The sequence below is a fragment of the Symsagittifera roscoffensis genome, chromosome 7 (genome assembly GCF_963678635.1).
Source record: "Symsagittifera roscoffensis chromosome 7, txSymRosc1.1, whole genome shotgun sequence".
Lineage (NCBI taxonomy): Eukaryota > Metazoa > Xenacoelomorpha > Acoela > Convolutidae > Symsagittifera > Symsagittifera roscoffensis.
In genome coordinates, this window is record NC_087068.1 from 11,686,107 (window position 1) to 11,707,573 (window position 21,467).

Sequence of the window (21,467 nt, forward strand, 5' to 3'; positions counted from 1 at the left end):
GGGATAGTTAACAAGATTCCGGCCTCCCTATAAAAAAATTAACAGGCAGGCATATGCGAAATTTTGGATCTACTTAACAATCTCCTCCCCCCTTTTTGAAAGGGGAAGATTGTTAGATCCGATAAAATTTGTACCACCTTGCAACGAACTGGCTCCCTTGTTGCAATAAGGGGGGGGGGGGTTAACAAGATCCGATCAATTTTTCACACATTTCACAATTTGCGCGGCGATCAGTTTTCGGTTCAAGCCATTACTGGTCGTGTTGTGACTGATCACGACAATAGGAACTTAATTTGATTTTTAATTGCTTAATTTCTCAAATGCTCAAATTTCGTTTTCCCAGAAATGCATCTTTCAATTTGAGCGCATTTTTATTGTCTTGTATTTCTGAGAAATAATGCTATTAAATTAGGCTAGTCGATACGTTTTCATGTTTTCAATCTTTTATGCTAGTCGAGCTATATGCTAGTCGAGCGGTCACCCTTTGAAGCATCGTTGAGATTAGAAGTGGGAGTATGCTAACAGCAGCGACTTGACGAGACAAAGATACTTTACGAAAAATGATGCAATCTATGTAGCTGAAAAATTAAAAGCTGATGTCAAAAAGCGCACAAAAAAATTCGATATCTCAGTATGAGTTGGAACTCAGGACTAGTCCTTGTATACGCTGACTTAAGTTTATAATTTTATCCGATAAAATTTTTCAGGAAGAGGGACCTCTTGTAATTTTCAAGTTTTTGGAGCGTAATTAACCCCATCTTTTTTTCTCTATGATGGATGTTGAACTGACGAAGACTGATATAGATGCTGATCTTGCTCAGGCTCATTCAGATTCTAGGTTTTTACTTTTTAGCTTTCAGCAGTTAATTTATTCTTTTCTGGAACAAAACTTTTACTCTTTTCCTCTCAAACTTGTGCAAAAGGAAAGCAGCAAAAATATTGTTCCAGAACTGAATAAAATAACCAAAATTAGCTGAAAAAAATGGAAAAAACTTGAATCTCAAAGAGTCTGAGAAAGATAAACGTCTAGATCGGTGTTCGTTAGTTCACCACCGATCATAAATAGTGAAAGATGGGGTTGATTAAACTCTAAAGACTCGACTATATTACTTAAAGTAGGTCCACCTTCCTGAAAATTTTCACCGGATTAAAGATTGATTTGCAATTTGGAATCTCTAAATAGTCGTCGGGTTACTCGGGCCTCTGTGGCAAAAACTTTACCAAGCATGGAAACTAGAACACAAATATTGCAGCGTTCATGGAAAAATGTGTCTCTTAAATGTTATAACTTTTTGAAATCAAACGAGCTGATACCAGATAATCCAAACCAATTAACTGAGCATCAACTAAATGGTTATTTCAAAAACGTGTTGTTCCGACTTTTGATACGAAAGTAACGGAATATTTGTGCTCGGGGTGCGTTTTTTTCTTCAGACAAATTTCGACTTTTTAACTAGCCATTTTTGACAGAATAATTTTAAATCATTCGAAAACTATTAGTGTCCTGAGCTTAAATTTGAAAAGATATTTCACCTATAATCATTTTTCTTGAAGTTATGAGGGTTTAAAGATTGCCATTTTGGCTATTTTGACCAATTTGGGACAATTAACGCGTAAGCAGAGATTTAATTCGTCTTAGAAATTGTTCCAAACTGGTTGAAAGAAGCTTAATTGCCATAATTGATTTGTTACAAGGAGCAAAACTTATTGTTTTGTACTTTATATGGCGTGTGAGGGGATGATTTTCATAGAAAAATTTTCAAATTTTAGAAAAGTTGTTCATTTTATTTTATTTCATTTAATTTTTTTGGATCTACTTAACAATCTCCCCCCCCCCCCCCCCTTTCAAGAAAGGGGGGGGGGGGATTCTTTAGTAGATACAATAATGGGGGGGGGAGATTGTTAAGTATATCCAATTTTTTTATGTTGCTTATGTTATTACTGCTCCATAAACGTTAAAAGGCAGTCGGAACTTTCAGGGCTTCGCCCTGATACGAGCAGTCTTGTTTTCATTGTTTCTTAAAGATAATGGAGATCTTATAGATTTATTTTTTTGAATCATCAAGTCGGATACTATCTCGCAACTTCTGTCATAGGTTTTTTCAGGGTCATGCCTCGATAAGCTGCATAGCTTTTTGCATGATCCTTGGTGGGTTTGATTTGTACATGCGGTTTATTGTTTACCTGTCTGTATAAAGTTACTCTCCTGAATAAACAATCAAAGATTGAAATTAATTAAGCGCATGCATGGACTAGTCCTCAGTTCCAATTAAAAATGACAAACCAGAAGTTTTTGCGTTGTTTGACATCAAGTACATATCCAGCTGAATGATTAATTCAGAATACTCCCATTTCTAAGCTCAACAATGCTTCAAAAGCTTTTTAAGCCTTTATTGTTATACACAGTCAAACCTTTGGATAACTCAGTTGTACAAATAACTGATAGATGTTATCAACATCGAGCCTTGCCAACCAAAACTCAATATCCAACAAAAACATCCGCTCGAATGCGTTAACTGACCATTTCAGGTAACTGACCATTGCGTTAACTGACCATTTCAGAGAAAACCGCAGCGGGCATTTACCGAGTGCCAATTTGAACAATGCGGACACTAACCCAGCGCTAGTAGACCCTAAATGATTTAACTTAAGCAATCGCTTAAAGCTCATTTCTGCGAAAGACATACAGCTCATCCTTGAACTTTAAGTTTCTTCAGAATCTCAAATTACTGAACGCTTGACATTTTTTTTGTGTTATTCCGCCTTGCATTACTTCTGGATTTCAGCGAAAGAAGTCCATTTTGTTGTCTTTTTCAACGCACACATTTAGGTCATATTTTCAATGGTGTGAACGCAACCACAAAAGCAGTTTGAAATAACGCCTTTTCTTGAATACGAATAGAAAATCGGCTCTAATATTTTATCTTGTCTTAAGGAGCAAATATCCATATCCCATTCACAATTTTTCAGAAACCCATAATCTTTTGACTAATATAGAAAACAAAAAAATCCAGTCAAGTGTAATCGTGGTATATTGGTAGGAATAAGAAATGCGAAGCCCTGAATGTTCCGACTGCCTTTAAGGTTTATGGAGCAGTAGTAATAACATTTAAAAAATTATATAAAATAAAGCAAAATGAAAAAAAAAAAACAGGTGAAATATCTTTTCAAATTTAAGCTCAGGACAACAATAGCTTTTGAATGATGTAAAAAAAATTTTGTCAAAAATGGCTAGTTAAAAAGTCGAAATTTGTCTGAAGAAAAAAAACCCACCCCGAGCACAAATATTCCGTTACTTTCGTATCGAAAGTCGGAACAACAAGACTGCTCGTAACAGGGCAAAGCCCTGAATGTTCCGACTGCCTTTTAAGGTTTATCGAGCCGTACTAACATAAAAAAATTTAATGAAATAAAATGAAAAATTTTTTCTAAATTTTGAAATTTTTTAAAGAAATTATCCCCCCCGTGCAATATAAAGTTTGAAAGAATAAATTTCGCTCATTGTAACAAATCAACTATGGCAAATAAGCTTCTTTCAACCAATTTGGAACAATTTCAAGACGGATTAAACCTCCGTCTACGCGTTAATAGCGCGGAATAGATCGCGCGTTAATTGTCCCAATGAGGTCAAAATGGCAATCTTTAAACCCCCATAAGTTTACGAAAAATGATCACAGGTGAAATATCTTTTCAAATTTAATTTCAGGACAGCAATACCTTTTGAATGACGTAAAAAAATTTCGTCAAAAATGGCTAGTTAAAAAGTCGAAATTTGTCTGAAGAAAAAAAACCCACCCCGAGCACAAATATTCCGTTACTTTCGTATCGAAAGTCGGAACAACAAGCTTATGATAACATATCCCGGGATGACCGAAACTTCTTATCATACAATTCCCATATATGAGAAACTTCTTGTCATACAATTCCATACAATGCCATACGTACAGAAAATTTGTATGAAATCTCTATGATAAACATTTTTCCATAAATGAAAATTGTATGATAGGTGTTTTTCCATAAACCAAAAAGTTTGATTTTTTCTTTCTAAATTTATTTCTGAAAATTTTTCGGTTGTGTGTGCAGCCGAACACAAGTGACAAAGACCTTGGTTACTCAAAGCACCAAAGGTTGGACGGTCTTTGCAATTACAATGCATAGAAAACGACCTGTCTTCGGCGGTCTTTCACAATTGATATAACAAAAGCAACAAACTTTTAGTTTTTGGCAAAATTTTTTAATGGTGATTATTTTAAATTTTTGAATTATATAAGAAAACTAAAAGAGAGGATTTGACATTAGAATGAGTGACTCACGCTCCCCTCCAATTTACAAGCCCCCCTCTCAGCGTTCAATAAGGTAATCAAACTTATTTGAAATCACCCCTCTCAGGGTTTGATAGTGCAACCAAGGAAACTTGGTGAATTGTCGCCTGTTTGATTGAACAAAAAGATGCTAGTGCAACTCGACCTGCTGCAAAACACCGTACTTGTTTGACTTCGCTTTTGTCTGCCTAAAAGTACAATATCGGCTATAAAAATATGCCTTGCAGTTGACTGACATCAAACATGGGCAATGTTTTGTGACACAACGTCGGCAGTCCTTAACGATTTTTATTTTGAAGACGACTTGCTCTCTTTTTGAGAATCTGACTAGTGCGTACAAGTTGAGTCATGTTATAATTTAGTAATGGCGACAGGTGGCTTAAGTTTACTAATATAGCTTAAAGTTTACCAAAATCCGCTTAAAGCTAAATCAAAAATAGAAGCAAAAGTTATCACTTTGAGGAGATGAGCCTTTGCACAATTTCGAAATCAAGAGGAAATATCTCGACGACATTTTGCTTTAAAAGTTTAGGCCAGCTTGTAGTTGCTTTCAAAGAAAGCCCAAATCTCAGACGTTTTTGCACTAAAGGCAAGAGATAACTAATCCATCCAGTTGAATGAAAAAATGACGACTCGAGGCTCTATTTACAAAAATAGATTGCTTAAGGCGGATTTCATATCATTGTCTCTCAATAAAGCCAATAAAAGTTGAGGTTTTATCGCACTAAAAGTTTTTATCGATAGCTTTTGATTTGACGCATTGTCTTGTTTCCAATTATTGCACTCACCGTCTCGCTTAACCCGAGTTTGATAAGAAACGCCTTATCAGGTTTGATTGCAGGCATGTTATTTTGAATATTTTCGTTAAAGCCTATGTCGTGGCTATCCACGCACAATTTTCTCATTTGAAATAGCAACGTTGAATCTGAGTTAACAGTTGAATTATTTTGAGAATCCTTTCAATGGATGTTAATACCGTGAGGCCAAAATTTCCAAGCTTATGATGTCAGAGCTTCCAGTTGATGGGTTTGGTTACGTTCAGCAGTCTTTCATGAAATGCGGCGTAAAAAAATTTGAGCCATTTTAGATTGAGAAAGAATTTTAAAATCAGAAGTTTGGAGAAGCAATTGTGCTTTTTGTTCCGACTTTCGATACCAAAGTAACGGAATATTTGTGCTCGGTGTGGGTTTTTCTTTTTCTTCAGACAAATTTCGACTTTTTAACTAGCATTTTTTGACGGAATTTTTTTTACATCATTCGAAAGCAATTGTTGTCCTGAGCTTGAATTTGAAAAGATATGTCACCTGTGATCATTTTTCGTAAAGTTATGGGGGTTTAAAGATTGCCATTTCGGCCAATTTGGTACAATTAACGCGCGATAAATTTCTCGCTATTAACGCGTAAGCGAGATTTAATCCGTCTTAGAAATCGTTACAAATTGGTTCAAGGAAGCTCATTTGCCATAATTGATTTGTTAATAGGCGCAAAATCTATCACTTTGTACTTAATATGACGTGTGAGGGGATGTTTTTCCATAAAATCTCATTTTTTTTTCAAAAAAAAAATTATTTTTTTATTACTTTGAAATTTTTCATCTTATTAATGCTCCATAGACCTTAAAAGGCAGTCGTAACTTTCAGGGCTTCGCCCTGATACGAGCAGTCTTGTTGTGTTTTTGTTCTTCCATTCAAAATAATCAAAGTTTTATCTCGCCCTAAACGGAATTGGTTGTACGAAAACTTCGGTATCGAATTTGCAATCTCCCTTCTGATTTTTCTGAAGATCAATTTTGACTGTCGTGTGATATAATTTCTATAAAAAAAGACCAGCGCAAAATTTTTCTAAATGTTCATCCAATACATCTACTGATCAGAACTGGCTGAAACTATGAGTGGGTATGCTCAGGGGCGGATTTAGGGGGTGCGGACGCCTCCCCCTCAGGGATTCGACCACCTGCCAACCCAAAGAGTCCCCCTTTGGTATTTTTCAAGAAATAGATTTTTGGCCGACCGACCCTAAAATTTTTCTAAAGGCGCCTTTGGTGCCAATATATGCTAATTTTGAGTGGGCAGCGCGCGCCGAAAAAACGCAATTTTTAGATCAAAATTTTCCAAAAATTGCCAAAAAAAAAGCCTTTTTTCGGTCAAAACAGGGTCTTTTTATTGCTTTGGGAGAGCTCGGAAAATCAATTTGATCGACCTAAAAAAAGGTCGACAAATTTTTTAAACATTTTTTGAAAATCCGCCCCCCCCCTCGAGAAAATCCTAGATCAGCCAATGGGTATACTCATTATGCATGGCTAGGTCTGTACGTGGAGGAGATTTTTTAAATATATCTGTATAATTTTGGTAGTTTTATCCAAAATATGTGAATTAATATGTTTTAATCCGAGTAAAATTTGTTGAATTATTGTTAACACGACTGCTCGTATCAGGGCAAAGCCCTGAATGTTTCGACTACCTTTTAAAGTTTTATGGAGCAGTAACAACCTTAAAAAATTAAATGTAAGAAAAAAAATAAAATAATTTTTTTTTCTAAAATTTGATTTTTTTTTGTGAAAATCATCCCCCCACACGCCATACAAAGTATAAAAGGATAAGTTTCGCTCCGTGAAACAAATCAATTATGGCAAATAAGCTTCTTTCAACCAATTTGGAACGATTTTAAGACGGATTAATTCTCCGCTCACGCGTTAATAGTGCGAAATATATATCGCGCGTTAATTGTCCCAAATTGGCCAAAATGGCAAACTTTAAACCCCCATAACTTTACGAAAAAGATCACAGGTAAAATATCTTTTCGAATTTGAGCTCAGGACAACAATACCTGTCGAATGATATAAAAAAAACTTCCGTCAAAAATGGCTAGTTAAAAATTCGAGATTTGTCTGAAGAAAAAAAAAAAACCCACCCCGAGCACAAATATTCCGTTACTTTCGTATCGAAAGTCGGAACAATAAAAATCACCAAACAATTAACTTAACGCTCTTATGGTTAAATTAACTTAAGAGCAATTAACTTAATGTTCTTTTGGTACGCGCTCTTTTGGTAATTAAAAGTGCGCTCTTTTGTGTATGCACCATTGTAAACGAAAGCAGCTCACTTGTTCGTATCGAAAATATCAAATATGGAAAAGTCCAAACTGTGCATCCCTTTTTGTCGAACCCTCATCGGAGTATTAACGCGACAGTTTTTGCTCTGCCGGGGACCGAAGATGTTTTCGCTTGCTTTTAAAACTCGAAACTATGTTCATGACTTAACTGGTTTTTTGTTGATATTTTTTTCTCTTAATTTCCCAATAAATTTAAACTGATCAAAAAGTTACAACTGTAATTTTTGTAAGCCTAGCAAGCAGGACTCGACCTGCCATAGTCCTCGTTTTCTCTGAAAATTTTGATCACGTGATTTACAGTTGTTTTTGAAATTCTTCCTCACACAATGTCAAGTATGAAAAGAAATTTTTTTGCGTATAATGCGTCTAAGTTTCGATTAAAAGTGTGCCTCATTTGAATTTTGACCATTATTTCAAGGCGCATTCGGACGTATCAGTCACGTGTTTATACAACTATGGACATTTGGCACGCTTCAAATATACCAAAAGAAGCTAGTTTATGACACAAGGCAGTTTTCCGACAGCAAAAACTGAGTTGAAAATAGTTTAAGTTCGAAGTAGTCTGAATTAAAAGTAGTCTAACTTTCGTTGACAATCGAAGCAAAATTTAAAAAAGCATGCCTAAATCAAAGATTAACAAAGTATATCTTTTTTTTCTAGAGATCATAAGCCATAAAAACCGCGGAGTAACTACATACAAATTGCTCTGATAAGCTGATATAGACAAACAAAAGACGATACATTCGGGTTAAAGCATCAGGTTTCTCTTGGATTCCAATCAATCAGTTTTTGCAAAAAAATTTTTCCGCATGCTAAGATTTTTCTGGTTTTGTGAGAAATATTTTTTCCGTCCAGTAAAATTCAAAAAAGCAATTTGTGCATTGCGTAATTGTGTTTCAGTTAAAGTGCCCATTGCCGCATGATTTCTTAAATCTAATTTCATGGTCTTTATTGTACGTTCTATCTAATTTTAGTTAAAATTTTGATAATAAATTTCTTTATAAAAAGAGGTTTGTAAATATTCAAAAATTGGTGCGACTTAATCTAATGGTGCTTGCATTTTTTTCTCACTATTTAATTTATATTATACATAAAATTGTTATCCATTTTTCACTGAATCGGCGAAATAGTTTCAAAATTTGACAGCTGATCTGAAGTTTTCATTTCACGATCAGTTCTTATTAAGAGCGTTTATGCAGCTTTCTTTTTAAACCTGATTAAATTTTTATGAGCCTTGAAACTTCATGAGCCTTGAAATTAGATAGCACGAATGCTTGATAACATTCCACGTGACTAATGATACAACTGGAGGACAATTAGGCCCAACTTGTATAGCAGACAATTACTAATAGTGTCTATTTTTTCTTCCATCTAATGAAAGTAGGGAGGAACTTTGTCTTTAGGTGAAAATTTTTTCTTCTTGTTTTTGTTCCGACTTTCGATACGAAAGTAACGGAATATTTGTGCTCGGGGTGGGTTTTTTTCTTCAGACAAGTTTCGATTTTTTAACTAGCCATTTTTGACGAAATATTTTTATATCATTCGAAAGGTATTGTTGTCCTAAGCTTAAATTTGAAAAGATATTTTACTTGTGATCTTGTTTCGTAAACTTATGGGGTATTAAAGATTGCCGTTTCGGCCAATTTGGGACAATTAACGCGCGATGTAATTCGCACTATTAATGTGTAAGCGGAGATTTAATCCGTCTTAGAAATCGTTCCAAATTGGGCGAAAGAAGCTTATTTGCCATAATTGATTTGTTACAAGGAGCGAAATCTATCTTTTTGTACTTTATATGGAAGGGGACGATTTTCATTAAAAAATTCAAATTTTACAAAACAAAATGTTTTATTTTATTACATTTAATTTTAGAGCAGTCTTGTTATCCTTTGGTATCCAAAATTAGATATCACAAACGAAAATTAGATGAAGTCGATAAATATATGATATCAGCGAGTCAAGCATTCGAAGCTTACTGCTCAGCTTCGAATAACTACGTTTGAAGCTTCAATTAGCGATTTCCGTCACAAAAAGATCAACAATTATTTTTTTAAAAAAAAACGGAATAAAATGTTTGGTTACAAACTTCTAATTTATAACTCTTACGAATTCTCAACTGAAAAGTTTTTTTTGATTCTTCTGAGCTTGCTTTGTTCTTTTTTTCTTCTCCTTTTGCGCAATAACTTGATACATTATGAGAAAAGCAAATAATTTTGCTTCTATCAAAACCCAAAATTAAAAGATGTTTCGAATGCCACAGATCTTCGTAAAACTAAGCAAGCTTGCAAAATGCCCATTTTGAAAACTTTTTTTTGCCAAAAGTTTTCAGTTTTTCTGTAACCCGGAGCGTCGGTGGCCCATTAGGCCGACCGAGCAATCAATCCAAAATGAGATTGAGCTAGCTAGACACAAAATTATTAAGTGGCACGCAAAATTGTAACTAGCAGTTGTAAAAAATTATGGCTTCACACTGATACGAGCGGTCTTGTTGCTCCATTTTGGAAGAAGTTATGGAACATTTGTGGTCGAGGTGGTTTCTTTCTTCAGACAGTTTTCAACTCGTCCATTTTTTTGACGGAATAATTTTATATCGGCTGAAACTTATTGTTGTCTTGAGCTCAAAATAAAATAATTTTTGTATGATTGTGATTTTTTTTGTAAGTTGAGGGGGTTTGAAAGTTGCCAATTTGGCTAAATTGGGATAACTATAGCGCGATGTATTTTGTGCTATAAACGCGTTAGCAGAGATTTTATCCGTTTGAAAAAAATGATCCAAATTGAATTGAAGTATGCTAATTGACCTATTAATTAGTTTTCTATAAAGTAAAATTTTCACTTTGTACGTTATATTGCGTGTGAGTGGATGGTTTAAAAAAACTGAAATTTTTTTTTAATTCAATTTTTTTTGAAAAGGTCATTAGTTTTTTTTACACAAACACACTCCCTTTACCTTAAGAGGCAGTCGAAACGTTCAAGGTTTCGCCCTGATACGAGCAGTGTGGTACAACTTTATGTCGGCATGGTATTTAGTTTCAAGCAATCAAATTGGAGCATTCACATTGCTACTTTTTTTCTTTTAGATTGATAATTAAGGCGAAATAAGTACAGCGACCTGAATAATTGTTTCGCCATGTCAATAAAAAAGATATATGAAAAACAAGGCTATAGTTATTTAGAGATTCACCTGAAAAAAGAGCAAACTGCAAAAAACATTTGCTGCTTTTACAAACAGACAAACAGGCAACTACACTTTTTTTATAACGAACATCAAAAATTGACGACTATCAGGTTTTTAACTCAAATAAAAGTTTAGCGTAAAAAATTGGGTCCGTTTTTTTTTACTTTGGATCATTGGAGCTAAAGATCAGTATATAATCTTTTGAGGAGCACAGATTTAAAAATGAGTGCTGGAGATAGATACAAAAAACTTACATGTCTAATGTTTTTCAAGATATACATGCAATTGAAGACTTTTGGGCTTCAATTCCTTGTCTCTGTCTGTTTTCGAGCTTTCATAAAATCTATTTCTTATATTGCTTCCATTTTTGAGGTTTTTTTATTGTTTAGATAGTCAATTTCTTATGAGCGGGTTTGATGAAAAAAGTGTAACGATACCGGCATAGGAGTTTCAAGGATGAAAATCGATTATAATTGAAAAACGTGTGTACCGTTGCAAATTTAGACCTTGAGATTAATTAAATTTTCATTTTAATCAATCATTTTCATAAAGATCAATTTAAAAACCATTATAATTGATTGTAAAGGTTTTCATTTTTTTTCGTATAAACTTAATTTATTCGCTTGTAGAAAAATGTTCTTTCAACCTTTCAACGCTTCTTCAACACCCCCCTGCCTCCCAGTTTACCGCCCTCATTTTTACCACCTCACCACAATGGGGTTAGACTTCTTCCTGTGTCTTAAAACCCTCCTATGTTAAAGATTGAAAGGAGGGGTTTGGGCGAAAGCGCGGTGGGGGTGCTTTAAACGTGAAAGGGGGAGTAAACAAAAACGCTCCTCACCACCGCCCCACATTTCAATTTTTTGGTTTTCTCATTATTCTTATGGCTGAATACGTGATGGAACGATATAAAGTATGAACGAAAAATGTGTTCACCGTGCATAAATTCATCAAATTATGACAACGTAAAATTAATTTTTCAAAAACTGAAAATCAAATGTGGGGTAAAAGTGTAAAAGAGCCACGGCAATGAATAGGTGTATGCGGGAAAGGGGGGCTTTAAAACAAATAAACTACATAGTGGCAAGTTACATTTTTTTTTTCCAATTATGGACTGTGAATTTATGGATAATTCTACTTGCGTGAATAATTCTAGAATATTCCCAGCTGAAAAACAAAACAGCAACGTTTATAGCTTTTAAGGGAACTAAAATAACTCAAAATTATTCTAGAACATTCATAAACAAGCGTTGTATAAAAAAAATGAAAATTATCCTCGTTCGGTTTCCAAAATTTTTATTCATCTTCTCCATCCTTGAATACGTATTACGTTTTAAAGAATTTAACGAATTTAATTAATCATAATTCTACTTGCGTGGATAATTCTAGAATATTCCCAGCTGAAAAACAAAACAGCAACGTTTATAGCTTTTAAGGGAACTAAAATAACTCAAAATTATTCTAGAACATTCATAAACAAGCGTTGTATAAAAAAAATGAAAATTATCCTCGTTCGGTTTCCAAAATTTTTATTCATCTTCTCCATCCTTGAATACGTATTACGTTTTAAGGAATTTAACAGCTCTATAATGCGAGCAAAACAGTTTGAAGCTAAAATTATTTTTTGAAGCAAAAAGTAAATTAAATAAAAGATTGCAAGATTAGTTTGTCATTGTTGTATTCGTTACTTATAATTTTTCCAACTGTTGGGCTATCATTTGGATTCAATTAAAATCTCCTAACTCAGCCACAATTTTGAAAACTATTAGATTACTTCCAAAATTTATTCTCGAAATCTGTGGTTCGTATTATCGTTTATGAAATATAGATTTTGTGCATTCTAGCTCTGAGATTTTTTGAAGATCATTGTTTTTAAATTGTTACCAACCAGTTTCTAAAATTTAAATATTTTTTTGAACCTTTTTGTTGTCTTTCCGCTAGAACTTGCTTTAACATTTGAATTTTTCAGCTGCTCAATTTTTCACTCAAATTTTTTTTTGTATTATGGTGAAAAGCACAATTAAGAAGCTCATATCCGCCTAATGAGCCTCATATAACGTATAAAAATATAACAATAACTGAGGTGCTTCAGTAATAATGTTAAGTTGACGTGATTGGTATTGGCGACATAGAGTCATATAAAAACAAAAACCTCGAATCTATTTTTTTCGACACAGAGAAAACTTGTAAGATGTAAGAGAACGCCGAAAACCGCCAAATATATGGGTCAAAATATTTCAAAGAGTGCCTAGAATTGCCTTTTTTGGCCTGGTTTTTCAAAGTTTTGCCTGCGTTGCAGAAATTTTTGCACAAAACAGGATCTTTCTAGTGATTTGGAAGAGCTCAGAAAATCAAATAGTCGATCTAAAAAAAATTAAAATGTTGACCAAAAATTTAAAAACTCTCGAAAGTCCGACCACGATCTTCTCCTTAAAATATGGATTTAATTTTTTTTATTAATTAATCATAAAAGTTTACAAGCATGATAAAATCAAAAATTATTTTTTATCTTCTCTACGCGCAATGAAAATTACCAAGTAACAAGACTGCTCGGATCGTGTTAAATTTTCCACCTCTTTTCCAAAAGGGGGCGAATTTTTTACAAGGTACAAAATTTATATATGGTTAACATGTTCAATTATTTCTTTATAGAGGACCTAGTTTGTTACAAGGTACCATAGGGAAAAAATAATAAACAAGATCTATTGGCTCGCATCAAGGCAAAACCTTGCATATTCTGAACGCCTTTCAATGCTGATGGATATGTGTCTGCAACAAAATATTTGGAAAAAATGATAACTTTCAAAAAACCGGAAAAAATTCAAAAATGTTTTGAAAATTGTTTAAAGGTCATTCTCTCACACGCTATGCAAAGAACAGCATGAATTCTTTTTCATACAGCAAAAAAATCAGTAGATCAAATGGCATGCCACAACTCAAATAGGATTTCTAACACAGGTTAATCTCCGCTTACGCGTTAATAGTACGAAATAAATCGCGCGTTTACTGTCCAAATTTTGCAAAATTGGCAGCCTTAAAGCATCTGTGACTTTACAACAGATAAATCAAGCTCAAGACAACAAAATCTTCCGATCTTAACTAAAGATAAACAAGACTGCTCGTATCAGGGCGAAGTCCTGAGTGTTCCGACTGCCTTTTAAGGCTTATGGAGCAGTAATAACATTGAAAAGTTGAATGTAAAAAAAAACGAAACACTTTTTTTTTTTTAAATTTGAAGTTTTTTCTGAAAATCATCACCCCACACGCCATATAAAGTACAAAAGGATATATTTCGTTCCTTGTAACAAATCAATTATGGCAAATAAGCTTCTTTCAACCAATTTGGAACAATTTCTAAGACGGATTAACTCTTATCTTACGCGTTAACAGCGCGAAATATATCGCGCGTTAATTGTCCCAAATTGGTCAAAATGCCAATCTTTAAACACCCATAACTTTACGAAAAAGGATCACAGGTAAAATATCTTTTCAAATTTGAGCTCAGGTCATCAATACCTTTCGAATGATTTAAAAAAATCCGTCAAAAATGGCTAGTTAAAAAGTCGAAATTTGTCTGAAGAAAAAAAAACCCACCCCGAGCACAAATATTCCGTTACTTTCGTATCGAAGGTCGGAACAATTACTAATGTTATAGGTTTTATAACTAGGTTAAAGTCAAGGTAACGGAATATTTGTGCTCAGGATGTCTTTTTCTCCGGACAAATTTTGATTTTTATCTAGGAAATTTTGACGGCATTTTTAAAACCCTTCTAAAAGTATTATTGTCGTGAACTCAAAGTCAAAAAGATATTTAAACTGTCTTCATTTTTCGTAAAGTTGTAAGTATCCCAAAGAAGCCAAGTCAAAAACGTTTAAATCGCAAAAAGTTCTTTTATTTTTTTCCTTTTTGAGCTGGGGGCATTATTTTTTGGGCAAAAACTACCTCAGACCGAAATACTTTGTAATTTTCTCGAAAATCGGACGAAAAAAGTCTTTTACCCAGCCTTGACAATTTATGTTCCGTTATAGACATCATCGATCATACTAGCATTTAAGTTTTGTGCACAATGCGGTTACATGTATTCAAGGCTCTTTTCCAGTCCCCCCTTCTGAAATGAATTCGATAAGAATCTAATTAAAATGACTTTCCACACTGGAAACTGCATTAAAACATGTCAGCGTGAACAGGTGAACAAATTTTACAACGTTTCCTACATGCAAAATGCTGCGTGAACAGTTTTTGAGCGGTTTCATTTTATAACTTTACGAGGGGGGTGGGAAATAAACTGGAAAAGAGCCGTATTCAATAACAAAATCTAAAACGTGTTTGTTTTTAGGTGAAAAAACTATGCAGATTAACGCTTGAACAGTTTTTATGAATGAACAGCAGAAAAACTTTACTTTGGTAATCACTCGATTTTTCTGTACAGATATTATTGAAAGCTAAGAGTTGAAAATGAAAAAGTCGACTCAAGGCGTAATCTTTCTTCTGATCAATGCATTTTCGATTTCGAGTGCCAGTCTGCTATTTGTTACATCCGGCAGAGAACCCGCACAGATCATTACATGGGTAGGACTATTCGGAGCTCCACTTAGCCTCACGTTGCTTTCGACCGAAAAATCCTTCAATCCCGTCAAGTTATGTAAAATGAAACAGTTTTATTTAAGTATTCTCAGCGCTTCGTTATTTGGAAGTATTGCGATTGGATTTCATTTTTGGTCTCTGGAGTTTATTTTGCCCTCTGATAATAATATGGTCGGAGTTTTCTTCTCACTTTTTACCTCAGTCATTTTGCAGTCGTTCGAAGACCGAAAACGGCCCACGCTTTTAACAATTGTTTCCGTCTTTTTCGGATTTATCGGGACCGTCGTAATATGCGACCCGAGAACACTTTTCACCGACAGAATCCTCGATTTCCGAACGATTAAAGGAGTCACGATTTGCGCAATCAGTGGAACATGTTTTGCTTGTTTGTATTCAAATATCCGACGTTTCCCAAAAATGCCACCTGAGTGGACTTGTTTATGGCTCATGGTCGGCAATATTTCGTTCGGCATGATTTCATACCGCCCCCTTGCGGCTGATTACCAGACATGCTCAAAACTAGCCATGATTCTATCAGCAGGCTCTTCAATACTGCAAGCACTCGCATCTATATTTGGCTTAAAAGGAACAATGCATACGACAGTTACTGCGCTTTCGGTCATACAACTCTTGGCTCCAGTTTTCAGCTTCTTCGTCCAGATATTCATTCTACCAGAAGGAGTCTCATGGACTTCGGCGGTCGGAATTATTTTTGTCGTTTTAGCTGTTCTGACCCAACTGAAGGTTTTACGCAGAAGAGAAGAAATTATGATCAAAGAGAAACTAAGTTTTGAGTTACAACAAATTAATTCTCGGAATTGAAAAGGATCAAGCTGTTTGCTACCAAATTTGTAAATTTATAATAGTCTCATAGTACAATTATCTATAAATTGATAAATTGAACAGCAGCGATCTTGAACTACAGTCGTGAAATGGTAAATTTATATAGATATTTTGTTTTAAAAAAAGAAGATCATTATCTTCTTTTTTTTTAAACAAAATATCTTTATAAATAGTTTTCGAAAACAAAAGGGCGTTGAATGTGCGCAAAATGGACGCAGTTTGCCCTCTCTGTAGTTTTTCTATAGTTAACTAAAGAAAAAGTATTGGAAGTGCGAAATGCTTCCATTTTTGCACACATTCAACGCCCTTTTGTTTTCGAAAGCTATTCATAACGCTATGACCTGACAACTCCCATGGCTTGAAACACGATGAGTTATGGTACGGAATCTTTTTCAGATTGACTTAACTTAAAAACAGTTGGTCTAAGTGTTGTGTTAAAAATATTGAACTGTTTCAGAGGGGTCTAGGACAACAAGCCGACGGGACTTCAAGCCGAAGGGACTTCACGCCGAAATTAAAACTTTACAAGCACCCCAAAACGCTATTTTATCATCTGCAAAATGTTGCTTTTCTAAAATTTTGGCAAGTTTAGTCCATAATAAGCGTTATTCATGACAATGCACCACTTGTGATTCGCATCCGTTAATAACATCAGCCGGTTTTTGAAATGCATAAATTATAAACATGAAAAATGCCTTCAACCATGTTTTACTTTTCAATTTTCCGGAACATCATTTGGAAGCTTAAATTATATGCAAACGCCAATAACTAGTGAAGAAAGATCATGAAATTCAGAAATTCTTCAAAAAAGTTTTCAAATTGTTCATATTTCACGACTTTATAAGGAATTATTCGGCTTGAAGTCCCTAATTTTACAATTCGGCTTGAAGTCCCGTCGGCTTGATGTCCGGCACCCGTTTCAGAGATGAAAGATCTAAATAATTATTTTCTATAGCAAATAATTGATATCAAGGCATCACTCAAACCTCAGAGGTTGATGAAGAGGAAAAGAAAAATTCATTTAAAAAAAGCGTTTGAACTAAGCAATCGAGCTCAAACAATAGAAAGCTTCAATTCTTAGTGGCAGTTAGCATTTGTAAGGCGTACAATTCGAGACTGTCAGATCATGTCATCGATCCCCTGCCATGGCAATGATAGTGTGTGAGGATGAATTCTCACTTGACCTCTATCTTCAGGCCTATCACACCCTGACTGATTAAGGCTGCAATAATGGTACCACTTGAAAAAGGTAGACGCAAAAAACACAGCCTTGAGTAGCAAAAAAGAGCTACGCACAACAAAATAGCATGGGATTTGGGGAAATAAGAGAATCGGACTATGCTTAGACTGGCCGGATAGCCTTTCAAAGATCCTCTAAGAATCGCAGAAACCACAATTAATTAATATGTATTAACTCCAGAAAACGATCACAATGAAATGAGATAAACACTTAAAATACCAATGATCATCAGAAGATATCAAAATGAGATCGAACGGTACAAAATTAAGAAACATATGAAAACTGCACGAGTTTCTTAAGTGGCGACTATTGAAAATAAAGCTTTTCTTTATTAAACTGTTTGTCATCCTCTGAAATATAAGTCAAAATTAGCGTTGATTGTTGAGATGCAAAACATCCCGCCGTTCATGAATTTCGGTCCCACTCACGGTACATCTCTATTTTTTTTTAATCGGTCAAAGGCTCAAGGTGAGGTGAATCTATTACCTCATAATACCGGACAGTTAAATCTTTTTGATGGCATTCGAGTAAAAAATCAATGATTTAGACGTAAATGACTCCATAGATGGCAAACTTTTTTTTATAAATTGATTTCGCATCGTTTTTTTCCAAATGGCTCTAGTTGAAGACTCTCAACAATCATCGTAACGCCGATGGGCCAAACAAACGGAGAAGATTACCAGTAGGACTCTAGTCTGTACCGGGAACGTTTCAGAATCTAATGGAGTTAAAACTCAGTGGACTCTCATAGTAAATTGCGTAGGTCCGGTAGGTCTACCTATTTGGTAGTTTCTTTTGCGGCAGACCTGAAAAATCTGGATCTAGTTCAATGGCAAAAAAGGGGAGCTGGTTTTAAAATAGTAACAATTGTTTCAAAAAGATTTACCTCTTATTGTACATTTTGTGTCAAACAATTGGTCGATGTTGATCCCGGGAATTAAAATGAAGTAAAAATCAAAAATTATCCTCTTAAGATTAAACAACTGCACCAGTTTTAAGAATCACCGGATTCTACCGTATATTTATCCAAGAAGTTCAAAAAAGAGCAGAGTTACTGTAGAAACGTCTGATAAAGCGCAAAAAAAACTTTGAATCCATTTGTCATAATCAAACTTCAAAAAAAAAATCCTTATTCTGGGTTTTTTTATATCAAAATCAAAATATTTCAAAGACCACTTATTTCTTCTGAGTAGATTTTTTTCTAAACTGATCAAAATTAAAAGTAGTGTGGCAAAATGAGCGCTCTAGGTTCCTTGTTGTTCAAAATATATGTCAATGATAAACAAAAACAAATATGAGATGAAAGAATAACACACGAAAACACATAGACCTCACTCTAACAACGCGTAAACGTCTACCCGGGTAGAGTTTCCGAAAACACGAAAACAAACAGTAATTTGCTCTAACAACGCGTAAGCGTTTTTCCCGGCTGTCCAAAACTGCTATTTATGCAATCTTCGAATATGGAAAAATGCTTATCATAAATTTTTCATGCAATTCTATAAGTATAGAAAAATGCATGAAAGCTTCCTGGCTAGTTCGTTTTTTTTGCTTAACTTCGTCTCAAAGTTTTTTGAGTTGTGTTCCTAACCGAAAGCAATGGAATTGTATGGCTAGCAATTTTGGTCTGTGGAGCTAAGCCGCCAGGGAATTTAATCCGCTGATAAATCCATTATAAATAATACGTTACTAGGCGCTAAGGTTATCTATCTTTTTACTTGGAATAATGTGTAGAGGGAAGTTTTCAAGACGAACTAATCAGCCACATTCGGCGTGGTTGAGGGCGAAAAATTCATAAATTGTTGACGAGCAAGGTGATAGTGGGTTTTGGGTAAGCCGGCCCACCATATTATCAAAATGGATGGGTTATTAATTTTTGATCAGCAACTCTGTGACTATCATTAGTGCTCAAATCACAAAGTTAGCGATGTAGAAAAATGGTAAAAAACAGTTTTTAAAAGCTTTAAACGTTTGGTTGCGGCATCGCAATCGCTGAAATTTTTATAGATTATATTCATGAAAAAGAAACGCACAAATAAGATTCATATTTTGTTTTAATGTTGTAACAATAGCAATATAAGTTGATATATTGCAGATTTTGTAGTCTTCTTTGATCTCAATTGTTTTTTTTGTAACAAATTTATTAAAAAAAGATCATTTGCTAAGTTTTACCTGACAGGGACAGATCTCCCGAGTGATTCAATTGTAATTGAAACTTCAAAGAAATGGGAGTTTATTTTTGAAAGAATTAAGTTGCCGATAAAATCCACATATAACAGCGTTGTATGCGAATTTGCGGCAACATTCAACAAAAATGTAATAAAAATTAACTTTAACTCAGTGCACATTTTGGAGTTTTTTGCTGTCTTCAAGCAATATGAAGCTGTATATGAAATTTTTCCCCAAGCTTGCTGAATTTGTCGCTTCAGGTAAAAAGATCTCAGCAATTTGTTGTTTGACTATAAAAATTTTTATTTTTTTTGTCCAAATTTTGATGTATTCGTTTTTTAGTGATAGTTTTTCCGTCTAGCCGATGGTTTATCTCCCGTATATTCCAAAGCAATGTATTATAGTAACAAACTTTTTTTAAATATATGTGAGGTATGTATAAGTTATAAGTAAATAATAAATTTTTTTGCGCTTGATCAGACGTAAGCAATTAACAACGTTGTTGGGACGATTAGTCAAACGGTGAAGGTCAAGATATTCTGGTATTTTGAAACTTTAAAAATTCGAAGTATGACGTCATATTTCTGAGAAACGTCAGAAACGGCCATTTTAGAGAAAAAACCAGAGAAAAACACAACAACATTAGTTGCGATAGCGATAACAACGAGAATTGTGATTGAAAAACAACGACAGATTGCAGGAATAGCAGAGACCGTTCCGAGTTGCAACTATTGTGTCGCTACAAAAGTTGCAAGGCCGTTGCGAACAACGGTGAAGGGTGGAAGACAGCCTTCCGGAAGGAGAATAAGAGCCTTATTTCCCCGGATTCAGGAATCCGCAGGGGTCTCAGGACTGGAACTTTTTTTAACTTATATAATTTTTTGGCTTCCCTGTCATGTCCTGAGTTGAATTTAATTAACATCTGAATTCATTTTGCTAGAATGAGAAGCTAGGAGTTGGGGGAAAGGATTGATCCATCTTCGATGGAGATGATGATTTTTATCTACTGAACAAAAACAATAATAATTCAATAAATAGTAGTAGCCCTGATTTTAGGAGTGATCTCGTGGTCTGGGGTTGCTGAGACCCAGCCATGAGCTCACTGTTTCTGCATGTAATTAAGTTAATTTGAGTGTTTTGACCGAAGCCGAAAGCAGTAATGTTTTTTGTCGACCCGATGTTAGAAAGACCACCGAAAAGTACTGGCTTGGTAAAGACGGTTAAAAACTTGTAAAGCTCTATTTAGACGTTAGCCAGTCGTCTTAGGACTTAGTTTTATTTTCCGTCGATATATATCTTCCGGGCGAATGTTACAATTTGTCAAGATGTTCTGTTATTTGGGCATGTAAAATTTTTTCAAAAATTTTAGAAAAAGCACAAGTTATTGATGTTGGCCGATAATTTTTTGCATCCATTGGGTCATCTTTTTTAAACAAAGGGGTTACGTGTGCCTTTTTCAGTTCGATCGGGAAAATGTTCTCATTTAAGCAAGTATCTTTGACAAAAGTTAAATGTGGAACTATAACTGATTGATCATCAATGATTTCCCAAGCAGGTACGGTACAAGGTCCGAGAGGTTTTCCAACATTAATTTTTCGAACTTTATCAAAGCATTGCTTCACTGTAATGTGTTGAAAATGGAAAGGTGCAGATTCAGAGGCAGATTTATTGTAATTCGGAGGCTTTTTAGCGCCGAAAAATTCGCCTAAGTTTGAAAAATTATAATTTAAATGATTGGCAATTTTTTTGTCTTGGGTTATCATTTCACTGAAGGAGTTTCGTAGAACTGTAATTCGATTGTTGCCAGAACATGTACCTCTAACTTGGTTAATATATTTCCATTTTTGTTGGATAGTGCTGAGAAGTGAAAAACAATTTTTTGAATGATCGACTTGTTTACTTCTAATCAATTGGCTCATTTGATTATGTAAAAACTGGTACTTTGACCAATTATCGCTTGTGCTTTACTGCGATATGATCTGAGTGAATTCTGTTTCTTAATCATCAATTGCTGACATT

General features: G+C 34.5%; 1 long non-coding RNA gene across 1 annotated transcript in view; it reads left to right on the top strand.

Moving 5' to 3' along the window:
• Nucleotides 1–16,100, top strand: part of LOC134851147 (uncharacterized) — a 30,810-nt gene extending 14,710 nt beyond the window's left edge. Inside the window, exon 3 of the long non-coding RNA XR_010164217.1 lies at nt 14,949–16,100. This is a non-coding gene — a long non-coding RNA (uncharacterized LOC134851147). The remainder of the gene's footprint in view (nt 1–14,948) is intronic.
• The last annotated feature ends 5,367 nt before the right edge of the window (nt 16,101–21,467 follow it).